This window comes from Prionailurus bengalensis, chromosome X (assembly GCF_016509475.1).
Source record: "Prionailurus bengalensis isolate Pbe53 chromosome X, Fcat_Pben_1.1_paternal_pri, whole genome shotgun sequence".
Taxonomy (NCBI): domain Eukaryota; kingdom Metazoa; phylum Chordata; class Mammalia; order Carnivora; family Felidae; genus Prionailurus; species Prionailurus bengalensis.
The window spans coordinates 21,439,635-21,458,309 of NC_057361.1; positions in this window are offsets into that span (position 1 = coordinate 21,439,635).

Here is an 18,675-nt window from a genome sequence, read left to right on the forward strand (position 1 = left end):
ATTTGAACGGCACAGGTCCACTTATATATGGATTTTTTCAATAAACATATTGAACAATTTTTTGAAGATTTGTAGCTATTTGAAAAAATTTACAGATGAGACACACACCTAGAAATAGTGAAAATTTTAAGAAAAGGGTCTTATTTTAAGAATACAGCATATAATACATATACAAAATGTGTTATCAGTAAGCTTTCTGGTCAGTAGTAGGCTGTTAGTAGTTGAGTTTTTGGGGAGTCAAAAGTTATACATGGATTTTCAACTCTGAGGCAGGTTGGTAGCCCTAAGCCCTGCATGTTCAAGGGTCAACCGTGTACTAATCTAATACTGGGTGGAATTCTGGTAGAGCTGGTTAAGGGTTTGAGTCCAGGTTTATATGGCAAGAAGTAGAGACAAAATATGGAAATTGGGGCCACAGGGACACTGGGGGCTTAAACCTCTAGTGAACAGAAAAGGAAGGGATTGCATTGGACTTTCATGGGTCATAGAAATAGCATGGCCCAAACCAATTACACCTAGATCCCCAAGGAGCAAGAAGGCCAGCTGACATCTGGTTTACAGTTAAGACATGTAGTCTCCTAGATTTATCCTTCATGTCTCCTACATTTTCCCATGACATATATCTTTTTATCAATTTCCTCTGACTTTGGGGGAAGTTTTTCAAACTCATTCTAATTCTCTAGTTTAGTTCTCTGCAGTAGTCCATCTAGCTCCAGTATATTTTATTTTCATCAGAAAGCAATCTTCCTTGACCTTAGGTGGTTCTGTTTTTAGAAATGAAATGGCATTTCCAATTTTAATATAAATCCAAAAGATAGATTTTTATATTATTCTCCTTTACTTTTTATAAGAGGTTCCTTAAAACTTTTTTGTTCCAAATCCTTGTAGGGTCTTTATATTTTGGCCTCTTGACTCTCTTCATCCAGTAAGATTTTTCCATTTGTTCTTCCTGATATCTATGCTTAACAATTACTGGGATTGACATGTGTGTCCCAGTGTAATGTTTTAATCTAAGACACAAAGAAAAGTTTATATTTTCTATTGTTTTCCTTTGATAAATAGGGATTTAATTTTACTGGAGGGAATAAAGGAGACAAGCATGGGGCAAGGAAGCTGCAATATAATGATGTATAAGAAATATATATTTGGTCGTTCAGATGACCAAAATATACTTCTCAGATATGTTTGGTCTTTATCCACAGTTCCTGAAAATGCTCCAGATCCATGAAGGTAAAGTAAGTGTTTTATGATTAATGAAAGTGATTTTTAGACCCCACCCAAGGTGGAGGCTGGTTAGTAGGAGGACCAGCCCTTTGTCTAACCACTTTTGTGGAGGGGAGAGAGGCTGGAGGTTGAAACAGCCAGTGACCTGATCAATCATGACCGTGTAACGAAGCCTCCATAAAAATTCAAGAGGACAGCTTTTTGGTCCTTTTTTGAGAGAGTTTTACATAAACGTTTTTATGTGCCACTGAGCTGGGCTCCAAGCTCTGTGAGGACAGATGTTCTTTGTTCGCGACCTTGCCCTGTGCATCTGGTTTCATCTGGCTGTTGAATGGTATCCTTTATCTTATCCCTTAAAAAACTGGTAAATGTAAGCATTTCCCTTAGTTCTGTGAGCTGTTCCAGCAAATTAATTGAACCTGAGGAGGTCCCTGGAACCTCCAATCTGTAGAAGGTTGGTCAGTAACACAGGTAACGACCTGGGGTTTGTAACTGGCATCTGAAATGGGAGATGGCGGGCAGTCAAGGATTGAACGCTTGACCAGTGGAATCTGATGCTAGTGTCAGAATTGAATTGAATTCTCAGACTCTCTGCTGGTGTTTGAGAATTGCTTGGTATTATGTAGGAGCAACCCCCCCCCCCGCCCCCCACCAAATTGGAATTGGGTCTGGGAACTCTAAAAGAAAAGCAAACTGCTAGGCCAAGTGTTTTCTCTTCCATGTTTTTTGTAGCAAATGGTGGGTCCTGACCCACTTCTTCCAAGATCACAGTTGTCCTTGTTAACATTCTTCTAGCACAGTGCCCTTGCTTTTCTCAGCCCCTTTGTCTATCCAAGCTGAGCCTGATAGTGATGTCCACTGGTTTCTCTCTGCCCCACATACAGCTACTTGCATACTTCTGGAAATGCTTGGGTTTTCTCGTTCTCGTGTAGTCCATAGTTTACCTTTTCCCATTTAGAGCTGCTCTGACTTTGGGAGCTTCTGCGAAATTGTATCCATTATTTCCCATATATTGGCCCACTGATAAATCCTGTCCTTAACCCACCCATCTGCATAACATGCCACCCTTCCATGTTTCCCAGGATTGATACAGATTTTCTCATATTTTCTATTTCTTTGATTATCATAGTAGGAATTTGGGACAGAAAGAAGTTAACTGCTTAGCATCAAGTTGCTATCTTGAAACAAAATTGAGAAAATGATAGGACAACTGGAGATTTTACAGAGGAGGTGGGTCTTAGAGGGTGGAAGGGGGCACACATGATCTGGGGTTAGAAAGTTCTGGGTTTTAATCCCAGTTTGGCCTTTTTTTGGTTATGTGCCTTCAGCTGTTTGATCTTTCACTGTCAGTGTTTCTTTCTTACATCTCTGTGATCTTTAAGAATGGAAAACATTTGTCTAGACAGAAAGGAAGAGAGAGGGCATAAGTTGTTGAAATCAAGAACAAAGGCACAAACATTGGAATGAGGGTGATCTATAGGGATAAGAACAAGGTGAGATATTGCAAATGTTGTGGTTGACTTTTCCACAGCCATTCCCTCTTTTTCCAGGCCAGAAGACCCAGTTTCTTTTTCCAGGTGTTTATGTTCCTTTATACAGCCCTGGTGGTCCCTCTTCTCTTGCCAAGTTTGGATATAGATATGTGATACAGTAGCTAGGGAGTCATGAGGGGACATTTTGGGGACTTCTGGGAAAGCTCTACTTGTCTAGAAGACAACAAGAGGCAGAAATGCCTTCTCTTCTTGCCCTGGTCATTGCTGTGTATGATGTCTTGAGCAGAGGAGTGTGATCCTGAGGACAGGCTCTCTGATGAGGGTGGGCTTTTGGGTTTGGGATTTTAGAGAGGAGAGGAAGAAACCAGGGTACCTGATGATGTTGTGAAGACACTGAATAAATCTTCTAATTTCTGTCTCTCTAGACTTCTTCACTTAAGAAAGCCAATGGAACGGTGTGGATTTTCTTTTTTTATTTGTAAGCCAAAGCATATAAAATAATGCAAGAGAGATGATTTGATATTTGGCTGGCCTAGGAAATAAACGTGGGTAGGGCAGAGGGACGAATAAATACCATTAAGAGCTTTAAAGACCAGATAGAAGAGTTGAAGTTTGGTGTGGTAGATCACAGAGAGCTGCAGAAAGCTTCTGAATAAACTGAAGTTGGTCGATGTAGCATTTTAAGCAAGATTTATTTGAGAATGAATGATATGATGCCTAAAGTAATGAGTCAAAGAGTGTGGACTTAAGACTAGCTAAAAAATTTGGCAGTGGGCCGAGTGTAAAACACTAGGCACCGTGCCAGAGTGTTGTATGAGGGGAAATCGCTGTATTCTTTTGCTTTTGTTTTTCCTTCTTTTCTCTTTTCTCCTGCAAGGCCTGGTGGAGAAGAACTTCCTTTCAGTGAGACAGGACGTGTATTATTTGGGCAAAGTCTTCTGTATAAGAGATGTTATTGAGAAGCAGCTTGCTGGCTTATCAAGAAGAGAGATAAAGGAATGGGAGATGGAGAAATAAGGAAGAATTCTTTCTGAGATACCAACAGCAGGGTGCCTGGCTCCACCATCTGAACCTGTTCAGTGTGCTGCATTCACTGGGATGGCAGAACCAAAGGGGAAGGAGAAATTGATACTCCCTGATGGCAGTTGGGGGCATCCAGCAGCATGACATCTGCTCCTTAGCTTGAGAAGCCTCTCAGATGGGAGCATTTACTCTATAGACTCTGGACACCTCCATGTATACTGACCTGTGTGATATCCTTTTCTAAAGAAAATATATTTCTACGTAATTCTTAGCTCCACATGAAAGCCTATAAAATAGAGTCCTATACTCCGGTGCCACATTAAGCTAGTCTGATACTTGAATATTTGGATTTAAGATAAATTAAAATAGCGTTTCCATTGTAAAAATGTTCACCAACAGGTTACTTTAAATAGTAACTTTTTCTGGTGTACGTTAGAATATAATTAAATTTTCAGTTGACTTTACTAGCAACATGCCTCTTTTGTAAACTCCAACTGCAAAGAAAGTTATTTTCATGCTTGGTAAAGACGCATTGTTCTAAATAATGATTACAATGGAGAAATGAGAAGACACACACAGCTTTTACCCAGCAGGGAGTGTATTTTGAGACTCAGTAAATTTAAGCTAATCTGATTTTTTTTTTTAAAAAGCACAGTTTCTTCTCTATACAAATTGTATCAGTTAGAGATTGCATTTGGCAGAAAATCCCAGAAGAGCTGACAAACAGTGGTTTAACAATTAATGGGATTATTTGTCTGATGCTTCAGGAGTGTGAGAGGAAACAGCTTGAGAAGAATACCATCAAGGAAGGTAATTCTTCCTGTCCTCTGGTAGCACCCTCATAACCAATGGCTGTTTTACTTTGAGCAATACCAAAGATCCAGACAAGTGGAAGAAGAAAGTTGGAAAGAAGCACCAGTTGACTTTTACTTGTGTTTCACTGCATGGGACTGAGTCCCATGGTCACTGCTAGAGGTGAGAGAGTCTGAGAAGATGAGTTTTCAGCTGTCCTGACTTTATAGTAAAAGAAGATAAGCAATAAAGGGTTGGAACGATATTGAACTGGACAATTCACAGTTGATGGTTCGATATGTTAGTTACTTTGAGAGAAGATGGGATGTCGTACAAATTTCAGATGGCACACTGGCTAGATTTTGATGCAGTGGCCCTTAAAATACACTTATATGGTGTATTAGTCTGGCGTTGGTCAATAAAACAGAGCTATTCTAAATAATTTGGGAATAAAGTGGTTTAATCTAGGAATAAGAGCTTAGATGAGTATTGAGAAAGTGAGAATGAAGGTCAGGAAGCTGTGGCCTCCAGGAGGCCAACAAAGCAGACCATGGAGACTTCAGCCAAAAGCAGTGAAGTGAGTTTGTCTGAAAAGCTTTGTGTAATTAGTGTGATCCTCGGGGTCTCTGAGAAGCTCCCATCTCCTGGCAGGAGCTACGAGGGAAGGGTTTTCCGGGGGAATGGGAGCCCTGAACACACAGTTTTGCCCTGCAGGAAAAAGACAGTGGGGCAGAAGTACTCCGGATATTTTGTTTCTCCTGCCCTCCAGGCTTTGCCTGTGCCTGCCATTGGCTGAACTAAGCCAGAAAAGCCGGTTGCCTGCAGGGCTCTGCCTCTCTGTGATCTGGAACACAGCAGGGAAGTACAAGAAAGGGATCTGAAAGCAAACAAAAAATGACTGGTACAGTATGTGTATGTGTGTGATGCTTCGGGACCTTCTAGGGGTCTATGTGAACTGGCATTGGTCCTGATGCTTCCGCATGCCCTTTACATTTTGCAGAATCCTGGGGACCTAAGTTTTGACCTCCCAGGGTCATGTCCTGGCAGTGTTGTGGCTTGGCTGTTCGACCCTGTGTTCGGTCCATGCTGTTTTTACGTTGCCCTTGTGGCCCAAAAAGCCAGGCTCTGGTAGAATCAATGCTTAGCAAGAGTGCACTTGTGCTGACTCTGTTGGTCCAGTTTGAGTTCCTTAACAACTGGGGTAACTTGCAGAGATGAAGAAGGATATTTAAGATCTAGAGACAAGGGCTATTTCAGTTTTCCTTTAAAAAATACCAAGGTAGATGTAGAAGTTTTAGTATCGGTTGGGGAACAGGTCCTTAGTCGAAGAGTTATTTGATCTGTTGAAGAATTTATTATAAACTTTGTAATACTGAACTAAGTTTACTTAGGAATTTAGATGCTAGAACACTGTATGCACCTGGGGAAGTTGATCTCTGTGGCATTGCCAAGTGCTTCAGACTGGTTTTCATCATTTATCTTAACATCTGTAACTGGCAAAGTGATTTTATTGACTGTCTTCATGCTAGGTTATCTAAAGGCAGCAATATCTGATTTTCCTGGTGAGCATTCTTAATGTTCAACTTGTCTTTGGGACATGTATGGAATGCGAAATTGGAATCCTGAGCCTTGTTGGTAAGTTAATTCATTTACACTCAAATTCAGCTTTACACACGTGTCTGTACATTTGACAGATGCATAAAAACATCCTATAGTACATTATGGTAAATGAGATAAGTCAGACAGAGGAAGACAAGTACTGTATGATCTCACACTCATGTGTGGAATCTAAAAAAGCCGAACTCATTGAAACAGAGGTAGAGTGGTAGTCACCAGGGGCTGGGGGCGGGGTAGAGGAAGTGAGGAGATGTTGTTTAAGCATACAGACTTGCAACCAGTAAATAAATAAGTCCTGGAGAGCTAATATACAGCATAGTGATCATAGACAACGATACTATAATATAAATTTCAAAGGTACCAAGAGGCTAGATCTTAATTGTTCCCAGCACAAAGAAGAAATGATCATTGTGTGATGTGATAGAGTTGTTAGTTAACGCCACGGTGGTAATCGTATTGCGGTATATAAATGTGTCAAATCAACATGTCACACACCTAAACTCACACAATATCATATGTCAGTTGTATCTCAGTTTCAAGAAAATGGCCTATAGTGGATAATGTCAGTGCTATATCCAGATGCAAAGAAAACTCTTTTAAACCTTTAACCTCCAACTACCAGCCCCTGTGGCTCGTTCTCTGCAGCCTGCCCCCAATTTTGCCGCTCACATGTAGAGAGAGAACTGCCTGGGAATTTGTGTTCCCTGGGGTGGCTCTCGGCTTGTGGGGGCTAGAGTTTGAATACACAGGCTCCCTTACCTCTCTGGTCAGGGTAGCTCAGGAGGAACTTGGGCCCCAGAGTCCCCCTGCAGGATCAGGCTGATGTGACTCTCTGGAACCTGCTGGAGACCACCTCCTTGTTTGGCCTTGGAATTCCAATGACTATGTGATCGATTACTGCAATGACTCAGCAGCTGAAAACAACAGTAATGTTTTGATACACAGTTTCTGAGGGGTGGGAATCTGAGAATGGCTGAGCTGGTGCTTCTGGCTTTGGGTCTCATGGAGTTGTAGTTGAGCTGTCAGCTGGGAATGTGGTCATCTGAAGCTGGAGAGTCTGCTTCAGGGGTCGTTCACGTGGCTATTGGCTGGAGACCTCAAGCCCTTGCCTCAAGTGTGCCTTTATGCAGGGCTTCTTAGTGCCTCAAGACATGGCAGCTGGATCCTTTCAGAGCTAGTGAGAGCGAGAGAGCGAGAGAGCTAGTGAGAGTGCACGCAGGACCAAGGTAGCAGTCTTTTATACCTTAATCTTGGAAATGATACACCGTCACCTCTCTTGTGTTCTGTTGCACATAGAAACCATCCCTGGTACACTACGGGAGAGGACTGTACAAGGGTATGCATGCCAGGAGGTGGGAACCATTGGGAACCATCTCGAGGGCTATCACAGTTTCTTTTCCTTCCCTGTTTCTTGCTCTCTCCTCTCCTTGACTGGTTTCCTATGGCAGCTTTTTCTTAATAAATTACTTACACACTAATTCTTGTCTTAGGATCTGTTTCTGGGGAGGCTGGCCTAAATTCATGCTAATTGTTTGTCTAAAACAGGGAAGCAAGCTACAGTCTGTGGCCCAAATCCAGCGTGTGGCCTGTTTCACTGCAGCTTGCAAGCTAAGCATGGCTTTAATGTTTATAAATGAGTGAAGAAATCAAACGAAGCATATTTTTTTGTAAAATAGTAAAGTTTTCATAGTATCTGGAAATTACATGAAACTCAAACTTCATCCACAAATAAGGTTTTACTGGAACATATTTCTTTATGTTTTGCCTGTGGCTGCTGTCACACTTCAGTAACAGAGTTAAACAGTTGAGACAGTTGCCACTTGGCCTTCAATATTTGTTCTCTGGCTCTTTACAGAAAAAGTTTGCTGAGCCGTAGTGTGAAGTGAACCAGCTTTGTGTGGTTTGTTCCATTCTGAGCATGTTCAAGGCTTTGGCACCACTGGCCTAACTTGACCATCAGTCTGTAGGTCTTTCCACTGTCCTTCTGTCACTCCAGGGAGAAATGAAAATGAAGTATTTAGGATTTTCCAGCCCCACTCTTCTGTAAGGTGAGGGAAGGGCTGGATCTTTCTGTTGTGGGGGTCTCGTAGAAGAAACAAAGCTCTTGCTCAGTTTTCAGTGTGTGTCAGTTGTCAAAACACTGAAGGACTCTGGCTTGATTCTGAGAAGAGGGATTTTTTTTTGTTATATTAATAGGAATTTCACATAACTTAGAGAGCAACCCTTCAAATATCGTTGATTTTACCATTTCATGTCCTGAAATTTATTTCTAGAAGGAGGTAGAATTTGATTGCGTTGGACCTTGGGGAAATTTGGTGATAATGAGATGCAATCCGATATCAGTGTCTGCATATTAGGATTATAGACAAGGGGTAAATTAGTCAACTGAAAAGTGTGTTATGTCAATAAGATGCTCGTTCGCATTCATTCTCTCAATATCTTCACCCAGGCCTCTGAGGCAGGTGAGGTAGACTCAATTCCTATTTTACTGATGAGGGAATGGATAAAACGCTGGATTAAAACTTAGCTAATTACATGGTGGTGAAGCTAGGGCGAGAATCTAGACCTCTTGACTTTTAACCAGTGTTCTTTCTACTCAACCACTTGACTGTTCACTGTGCGCTGAGCATTGTATGGAGCACAGTGGGGACTTACAATGAAATAATACTTACAATAGTACTTACATTTAAATGCCACTTTAAACTCCCCCCTCCCACCAACATTTATTTTCTCCACTGAAATTAGTATATATTAGATTACTCTTGTTCATGCTGTCTTATTTAGAGGCTGTCAAGTGAATTTCCATACTCTTGAATTTCACATTGTAATCGATGTAACACAATTGGTATCTACAGGAGAAACCTTTTATCTATTAACTCCTCCTTTATTGGTTCCGGGTTCCCTATGAAATCGAGCTAACACAAGAAACTGGTTGTAATTGTAGGCTTTGACTAATAACTCTATGTGCAAAGGATATTTCAGACACTTTTAAAGTTAAAATGGGGAAACAACTTCTTGGTTTGACACATCATATGGGTTTTCAAAGGATGAGAAGCAACAGTTTCAGTGACACTGGAAAAAGTGCTTCACGGGAGAGGCTCAGGGTGAAAGCTCGCCTCATTACCTACCTGGTAAAGAGGGAAAGCAATGTAAAGAATTTATCTCTATAGTTTATCTTGACATTTTGAAGATGTGCAAAATCTTTTTTCTGATTATAAACTTAGTATGTGCTCATTGTAAAAAATATGGAAACTGCAGAAAGTTGATAAGTCTTCTCTGTGGACTACCCAAGGGCATTTGCTATAGATTAACATTTTCGTGTATTTCCTTCTAGGTAGTTTTTCCTCTCCGACTATACACGCTTGGCTGAGTCGTTGAAGTTGTCTCTCCTAGGTTTTAGCACACAGAGTCTGCTTGGACCCTGGGAAGAAAAGCTGTAATGCCTTTCTCTCTTTTAGAAGAATTTCAGTCCTTGTCTAACAGGAAGTACTTTTTCACCGAAGACGGCCTCCCATCATGTGTTAGTATTTTATGCTTACGAAGCATCGTTTTTCTTCTCTTTAGGATTAAGAGTTCTGTAAGATGACTAGAGAGGTCATTCTTTTCCCAGTACCACAAGAATACTTTGGACTGAGCCCTGAAAAGAGAATAAAACCGTTAATTTTTTTGTTTTTTTTTTTTAAGTTTTAATTTTAATTACAGTATAGTTAACATACAGTGTTATATTCAGCTGTACAGTATAGTGATTCAGCACTTCCGTACATCACCCACTGCTCATCACAACAAGTGCTCTCCTTAATGCCCATCACCTATTTCACCCGTCTCCCTCCCCGCTCCCCTCTGGTAACCATCGGTGTGTTCTCTGTAGTTAAGAGTCTGTTTCTTTGTCCCCCTTTGCTTATTTGTTTTGTTTCTTCAGTTCCACATATGAGTGAAATCATATGGTATTTGCCTTTCTCTGACTGACTTACCTCGCTTAGCGTCATGCCCCCTAGCTCCATCCATGTCATTGCAAATGGCAAGATTTCAGATTTCATCATTTTTTTTATTAAAGCCATTTTTAAAAATTTTACTTTGCCTTTAATCCCACTTAAATATTCTGTTGATGCATTTTGAACTTCTTTTATTTTCATAGTGAATCATTTAAAAGAGAGATCATCATGGACTTTTCCAGAATGAATGGCAAATTCTCTCCTTTGTAGGGGCTTCCTTTTTTAACTACTAATTTTCTTTTATGGTCTCTTATAAATATTCAGTGTGTTGAATTTTTTATTTTTTGCATAGAAAATCAAAGTCAGTGTTAGGGGACACACATACATCTGCATACACACACACATCTTCCGTATAGTGTTTGCGCGGTTGGTGGCCATGATCTGATATTCCTAAGTATAAACTCTTTGAAGCCTGTGTTTTTTAATAAGGCTATATCCCTCATTTTGTGTATGAGGTTCTTAAGAGATTTTCTCCCCTCAATCCCCACCCCTCTGTGCACTTCCGTGGAGGGTAAGCATCTATCTTTCCTGTTTGTGAGGACATGTATCACCAAAGATCAGTTCACCAATAGCATGGCAAGGATTCTACTGCAATGCAAAAGAGTGTGGTGGCAAAGTTTGAAAAACTTGGGGCAATAATTATGGATAATTACACATGAGGGAAGAACTCACATGTGTCCTTAGGCCTTTGAGGTATAGATGGAAGGTCTCCAATAGTTTCTATTATACCCCCATAAGGCTTAGTGTCAGCGTGACTTACAAGTGCCATTTTCTTTGGCTAGCATTTCCTCCTCCTCCTGCTAGTGGTCTTTACTCACATGGTTCCCATCATTGCGAAAGAAATATCGAAAGACAAATGTTTGAATTCACATACTAATTTAGTGAAGCAAGATGAAGACTCAAATGAGTGTTTGTTTGACGTTAGTCTTTTACGGTTGCCAAGCCATCTGCCTCATTCAGCAATGGTCTCATTATTTTTCCAGCTTATTCTGCATTTTGTTGACAGATTTATTTAATGGATTTTTCAGTTGCTGTTTGCCAATCTTGCTCCCTCTTTCCGAAAGCACCCAACACAACAAGAAATTATCTGTGATGGTCTTCCTGCATTCAGATACTGTCCATAGGAGCCAGGTGGAGTCAGTTGGGAAGTCAAGATACTACTTTAGATGGAGACGTCTTTCAAGGAAGAGAGTTGACAGTTTAGTCTGGGAAAGAAGCTCTCCGGAGGTCATTCTGCTTCATGTGTGTGAGTTGTTTCAATAGCCGGTGAGTCCAATTCTGTGGAGTAAGTTGCCAACATCGTACTAGCTTTGTTAGCCCTGGGTCCTCTTACAGCTTAGGAGTTAGTATCTTACCCCTGCCTGAGCATGTGACTATGCTGGTTGCTAGTATCAGGACAATTATATTTATCATCTGTAGAGGTATTTAAAATATTTTAGTATTGGGGCACCTGGGTGGCTGAGCCGGTTAAGCATCTGCCTTCAGCTCAGGTCGTGATCTCACAGTTCGTGGGTTCGAGCCCCGCATCTGGCTCTGTGCTGACAGCTCAGAGCCTGGAGCCTGCTTTCAGATTCTGTGTCTCCTTCTCTCTCTGCCCCTCTCCCACTCATGCTCTGTCTCTGTCTCTCTCTCAAAAATAAACATTAAAAAATTAAAATATATTTGTATTGACATTTACTTATACCCCATTTACTTCTAAAAACGTACTAAGACAGGTCACATGGAATCAAACTGAAAGTAGGATAATTATGAGGAAAACATAGGATCCCCAAAGTTAGAGAGGTTAATTAAAAAACAGTAATTTAAAATTATTATTAGTGACATAAATTTGGAAGTTAAGGATCTGTGACACACATATGATAAACTTATTTCTGAAAAGGATAATTTAATACAAATTGTTAAAATAGATTTAACGACCCCTCTGAAACCTTATTTATAAGGTAGAAATGGGGTATCATAAAGCGAATGATGGCTTCCATGGGAGAGATAGGTGTCGTTTCATTTATACTTTCCTCCTGGAGGAGGCCAGACAGGAAATTAATTCTCCTTTAGGGAAAGGAGGTCTGAAATGGTGGAGAGTTCCCCACCCCCTCCACTGTCTTCCCTCTGGACGACTGAGGGAGGCAAAGTCAATTGAAAATGGAGAAGCCCATATTCTCATTATTTTCTTTGAGAGTGATGTTAGTGCGGTTTAACAATTTCTACCTCAAAATCCACAGATCTCTAGAGAGTCTTAAGTTCTCCATCATGTGTATCTGATGGGGTACTAGTGAGGGAGAAGTGATTTTGGATCGAGGGACTTTTGGGGGAAGGACACTGCTGGGTGTCCTGAAGATTGGGGCTTTGGAGAGTCATAGATCATTAAGAGGACAGGAAATGGAAGAAAAGGAATAGGTTTGCATAAGAGCAGGATGGGGAAGAGGTGAAAGGAAAAGTGATTTAGAAAGGAAGGAAAGACTCCGTGAAGAGTCTGCTTTGCACTTTTGCCTCAGGCCTTGGAGAGAGAGAGCTGCATTTAGTCTTGTGTGATACTGAGAATGTGCTCACCGCGGCCCTTTGAAGAGTGCCAGAGGGCCTCCACCTTCACACTGTGAGGCAAATTAGCCAGGTGGTCAGCCGCTCTGTACAGAACTGTTCAGAAAATGAGGTGGCTCAAACCAGCCACTGGTTGTCTGACTGTATTTCCTGGAAATAGATTCTGGCAGTCTTTGAATTGGACGAAGACCCCACATTGGAAAGGTGTCAGCAGCCCGTGTGCACGCTGCTTAGCCCCTTCCTTTCAATTCGGGAGCCCCGGGTGACCCGCCTAATACGTTATCACTCTCAGGCATCAGTCCAACAACGCAACGCCTGATGGATGAAGAGCGTTAGGGTTTTGACAGAGGAGTAGCCTCAGTACTGCTTACGTCCGCTCAAGAAGCAGCCTGGACACCGCCACCCCTGGGAGCTCAGTGAGGGAGCTGCGGGCTGATGATCTGTTGGCTGGCAGCACCAGTGCCTTGCTGGATGCCGCTGGTGGACTTTCGAGCACAACAGAGGCTGTGTTGCTTAAGGCTGTTTGTTCGTGGCTCGCCTCCCTGTACAGTTCTCTTTCTCATGCTGCGGAGTTGTTTTTATTCCCTCTGCAGCCAGAAACATACAGGGATATGAAACAAAGTTTTCTGGGTTTAAGGGAAGAATGAAGAGTGTCACTTGGGAGATTGTGAAAAAAATATCCAAGTAAAGCAGGTCTCATCACACGTAAGTCCTAAGCAGTACTCTAAGGACTGAGAACAGACCATGTTTATCTTCACGTGACCCAGTTTTCCGTGTAGTTTGTGTTTCAGTTCTGGAACTTTATATAAATTCAAGAAGAAAGAAAGAAAAGAGAAAGAAAGAGGAAAGGGAAAAGAAAAAAGAAAAGAAAGTCTCTCTCTCTCTCTCTCTCTACACACATATATATGTATATGTATATGTATATATATATGTGTGTATATGTATATTTGTGTATATATATGGACTCATACACCTAATTGAGTTATGGAGTCAGAATCGACATACATTACATCCAGAATAAAAACTGAATTTAAAAAACCAGAGGTTTTCAGACTATTTCTGCTTTATGTCTATATTATATTCATATAATATATGAGTTGGTAGAGTGAGGTATGTAATGTCTGAGATGGTGGAGTGGGGAAGGAAGCCCTACCAGATGGTGGCACCATCTGCAAGAACAAAGCTCTAGGATCTTTAACTCTTGAGTGGGAAAAAGTCAGAATCTAGTCCTATACTTATTCCTTTCAAGTATGTTGGTCAAAGGTTTGATAGGCAACTGAGAATTTTTCTAAAGAGGTTCTGCTTGACTAAGGATATTGACCATCTACCATTAGGTAAAATTTAATTCAGTCGGATGGAAAACAGGTTTTAGCCCAATGGCTGAAGGTAATTGCATTTTTCAGGAAATTTGAATTATTCTGTGTGAAGGTGTGATTCCTAGGGAATGGGGCGGGGGGGCTTCCAAAGTTGACTGTCAGGTAGATTCATAGACTGTTTACACATCCAAGGCTTTAGACGTGGTCAAACTCCATAACTTTACTAAATAACATGGTCCTTGTTGTTCTTAGTTTTTTTCTCTCTATTCCACTTCTTCTCGGATCCATAGTCTATCCCTCTCTGCCCTGCCCTGGGTCCTAGAAGCCGACCACCAACGCCTATATCACTTAAGCTCCCTTTCCAGTTGGCCTGTTGGGTTTACCCAATGAGAGACCCCAATAGGGAGATAGAGGAGAGAAATGATGTTTCCAAAGTTTTGAGTTGTGATACTGGCTTTGGGTCATTCTTTCATGATGACAGCTCCTTCAAGTAAAGTCCCCTTCTCACTAGGTCCCTCTGATGCCATCACTTCTTCCTCTTGTATCTTCAGGATAGGGCAGAAACAGCTTCACATTATTGTTAAAGTCTGGGCGTTCAAACACTTCTGACTGATAGCCTTTACCTTTCAATGCTTTTGGAAGTCTCTTGAGCTACCTAACTTGACTTTTTTTTCCCTGCGGAGACCTTGGCAGATATAAATGTGAACTAACTTTTTGAAGACCACCATGTAAATGGTAAAACTCCTCCCAGGACTCCTGATTTTTTGGTATGTGTGTGACATCCCTGCCTGTTTGTTCTTTTTTAGGAAGCTCTCGAAGGAAAGGTTTTGAGGCTTCATAAGCCATAAATGCATTTTTATCTGGGTCGGCCCTGGGTAGTACTTCTGTCCATGGTACTAAAGCCTTGCAAGAAAGAATCCGCTCTGGGGCGTTCTGTTTGCTCTGGCTCCAAACTGCATTGCACATCTAGCCTGGATGTAAAAGAAGACAGTGTGGCACACGCGAGGATGGTGAAACAGTGGGCAGATGCACTGGGATGAGAGACAGAGTGGTTTACCACTGTAGAGGGATTCGTGCAGTTCTTTTTCCTACCTAAATTTTTTATGTTTAAGGCCCCATTTACATACAGTAAAATTCACCCTTGCGGTATGAGTTTTGACTCCCCTCTGTGAGTTTTGACAAACACATGCAGTCATATAACCCCCTTCACAATTGAGATATAAAAACAATTCCATCGCTCCAGATAATTCCATCCAGCTGCCCATTTGTAGTTAGCCCCTCCCTGTACCTGCAACCCCTGTCAAGCACAGATCGGGTTTCTGGTCTCACACTCTGGCCTTATCCAGGATGTCATTATAAATGGATTCATACAGTATGTGGCTTTTGAGTGTCTGGCTTCTTTCACTTAGGAGAAGACTGCTGGGAGTCATCCATGTTTTCGCCTATCTTGGTGGTTTGTTACATTTTGTTACTGACCCATGTTCCTTTCTATTTATGTACCGCAGTGTGTTTACTACCCATTCCCCATCTCCCGGGGAGGGAAATTGTACTTCTTTCCAGTTTGGGGATATTCTGAGTAAAGCTGCTGTAAAGTAGTCATGCACAGGTTTTTGTGTGAGCATAAATTTCCATTTCAACCGGAGTGGGATTGCTGGGTCAGATGATCAGTATATACCCCGCTTAATAAGAAACTGCCATACTGTTTCCCACAGTGTCTATCATTTTGCATCCCCACAGTTGTGTTAACTTTTGTTTTTAAAGAGTGGCAGACATTAGAACCATACACGTGAATATTTTCTTAAAATGTATTTTAGACAGAAACGATTTGGCAAAACCCGTTTATGTTTTCTTTCTTTCACAATGCTTGGCAAATACTGCAGTGAGTTTTCCGAGCCTGATCTTACTAGGTTCTGCTCTTTCAGAAGACAAGTACACCTATGGGAAGAGAGCTTTTTGGGCCACCAGGACATAAGGCAAGTGATGAGTAGCATGACGCACAGCCGAGGAGCCTTTGAGAGTGAATCCCCATTCTCAGTGAAGGTGTCCCGATCACTAGGAATACACAAAACGTTGGGCTCTCCTCCTTAGTGTGGGAAATAGGAAAGGCAGAGTATGGAAAATGATGGTGGTGACATGAGGACTCTTCCCTTGTCATTTGTGGCAGAGTTGTTAGGAGATGTCCAGGTGCTTGGAATGCAGGGGGCGCCCAGCTAGTCTGTTTCTTAGTTTGAAGCAGCCTATTGATTTTGCTGTTGTTGAGCTCCAAGGCCAGTGAGATGGATAGCGCATGTTAACAACAAAGCACAGCAGTCTCTCCTTCCTGTGACCTGCCGCTGCTGCTGTGTAGGGGGTAGCTGCCTAGTAGATGTGAATAATTGATTTTTCAGCTGGCGCCCCGGCGTCAGTCATTTTCATCAGTCAGCAGGTGAGGACATTCTGCAGCTTCTGACTGTCCCTGGCTCGGAGCATGTGACAGCTCTGCTTAAGAAGGCCCGCGATGCAGTGACTGTTAATTGCCTGCACTTATGAAGTGAGTTTTCCTGAGCTCTCATCCTCTCTCCTCAAACCCATTTGCGAGTATTTATTAGCGGGCTGCTTTTTTCCCCTTGACTTGGATTGGCTGATGAGCTCTGGGAAGCTGTGATTTGCCATCTCTGTCATTATTTTTAGCTCTCAGATGACTGGGGATTGGAAAGCAGACCAGGCAAGGAATGTGGTGTTGGAGGCCATGGGGCACTGACCGCTGGGTCATTCTGAGGATCAAATAGCCCTTACTGTGTAACAGTAAATGTTCTCCTTGTGCTTCTAGCAAAATCAGTCACATAGGTGTTCACTGAGATGAGGAACAAGAAAGTCTTCTTGTCTGTAGCTGTTCTAAAGGGAATCGCTTTAGGGCTTGGGAAGTTTCAGTGCTCTAAACTTCTAGAAATAAGGTCATTGGCTTTTTCATAATTATAGAAGTGATGTGTTAAGAGTTCTACACAGGCTAAAGTATGACATTATAAAGATTTAAAAAAAAATCCTCCATGACCCTATGTATACACAGATTGTAAAAATAGGATTATTCTGTTTCAACAGTTTTGTAAACCTACTGTTTTCCTTAACAGTATCTCATGACCGTCTTTCCATGTCAGGTAATGGAAATATACGTCATCTTTTTTAGGGGTGCCTGGGTGAATCAGTCTGTTAAGCGTCTGACTCTTGATTTGGGCTCACGTCATGATCTCACAATTCATGAGACTGAGCCCTGCGTCGGGCTCCATGCTAATAGCCAGAGCCTGCTTGGGATTCTTTCTCTCTCTCTCTCTCTCTCTCTCTCTGCCTCTCTCTCTGTCTCTCTCTTTCTCAAAATAAATAAATAAACTCGAAAATAAAAGCGAAATAATTTTCCATATAGAGAGGTATCATAGCATATTTAATCAATTTTCCATTTTCATTGTATTTTAATAAATATTATAAACAGTGCAATAATAATTTTCTTTAACCTGCATCTGCATGTGCCTGTCTGATTATGTCTTTGGGAAAGTTACTAGAAGTAACCAAATTGTTGGTTCAAATTGTATGCATATTTGAGTGGTTAAATGGTATACCTATATCAAAACTATCCTCCAGGAATATTTTATCAATTTATCTTCCTACCACCAAGGAGATAATGTCCATGGGTATTATCATTCTTTTGTCTTTGCTAAACCGGCTAGGAGACAAATGGTATCTTCTTAGAGTTCTTATGATGCCTAGTGAGGATGAACATTTTTCATATTTTATAGGCCATTTACATTTCCTTTTTGTGAATTGTTTGTTCATAGCCCTTGTCCCTAGAAAGTGGTATATTTTTCTGTTTCTTTTTTATTTGTAAGAGTCCTTAACATATCGACACGAAGCCTTTTTCATATTTATTTTGCTCATGTTTTCCAGGTTTTCTGTAGAGCCTCGTAATTCAGAACGTACACCTTGGAGCCAATACTGTTTGGATTCAAATACCGGCTATGTTACTTACCGCTTGACCTTGGTATCTTATACAACCATTCTGTGCCTTAGTTTGCTCACCTAAAAATAGGGGAAATAATAATATCTATCTCATAGGGCTATTAAGATCAAATGAACTGAAATATGCAAAGTACTTTTAATAGTACTTGGTGCTTAGTAAGGACTATAAGTGCTTATTCTTTTTATTCTTTTTTTAAAGTGATATATTTCTTTATTATACAGGTCTCTTAAATTTGTATATAAGCAAAGCTGCCACTCTTTTCATCTGTGGTTTCTGCCTGTGAGTCATGCTTAAAAAGATCTTCACCTAAATATTATTTTAAAAAAAGCTTCACCCATATTGCCTCTTGGTACACCTTCTAACCATTCAACTCTTAAATCCCTTTGACAAAAAACAAAAAAAAACCTCTAGCACTTCCCTTCGTGGCGTTGTGTATTGGCAGTGCTGAATTTATAATCATCTTGAAAATGACTTGTGGTGATAACTATTCAGCATAATTTCTAATGCAGCATTTCTTTCAGGAGGGTTATTAATGTCTTTGACAATCACAATAGGGCAAGTTCCACAGTGTCTTTCCGTAGAGAAACTTGAGGGTGGTGCAACTCAAAGGTTTAGGTGTGCAATTCTAGAGAATTTCAATCCAGCAGTGTCACTTTCACTAGGTTTTAATGGCAGAAGAGTAGATTTTTGAGCCT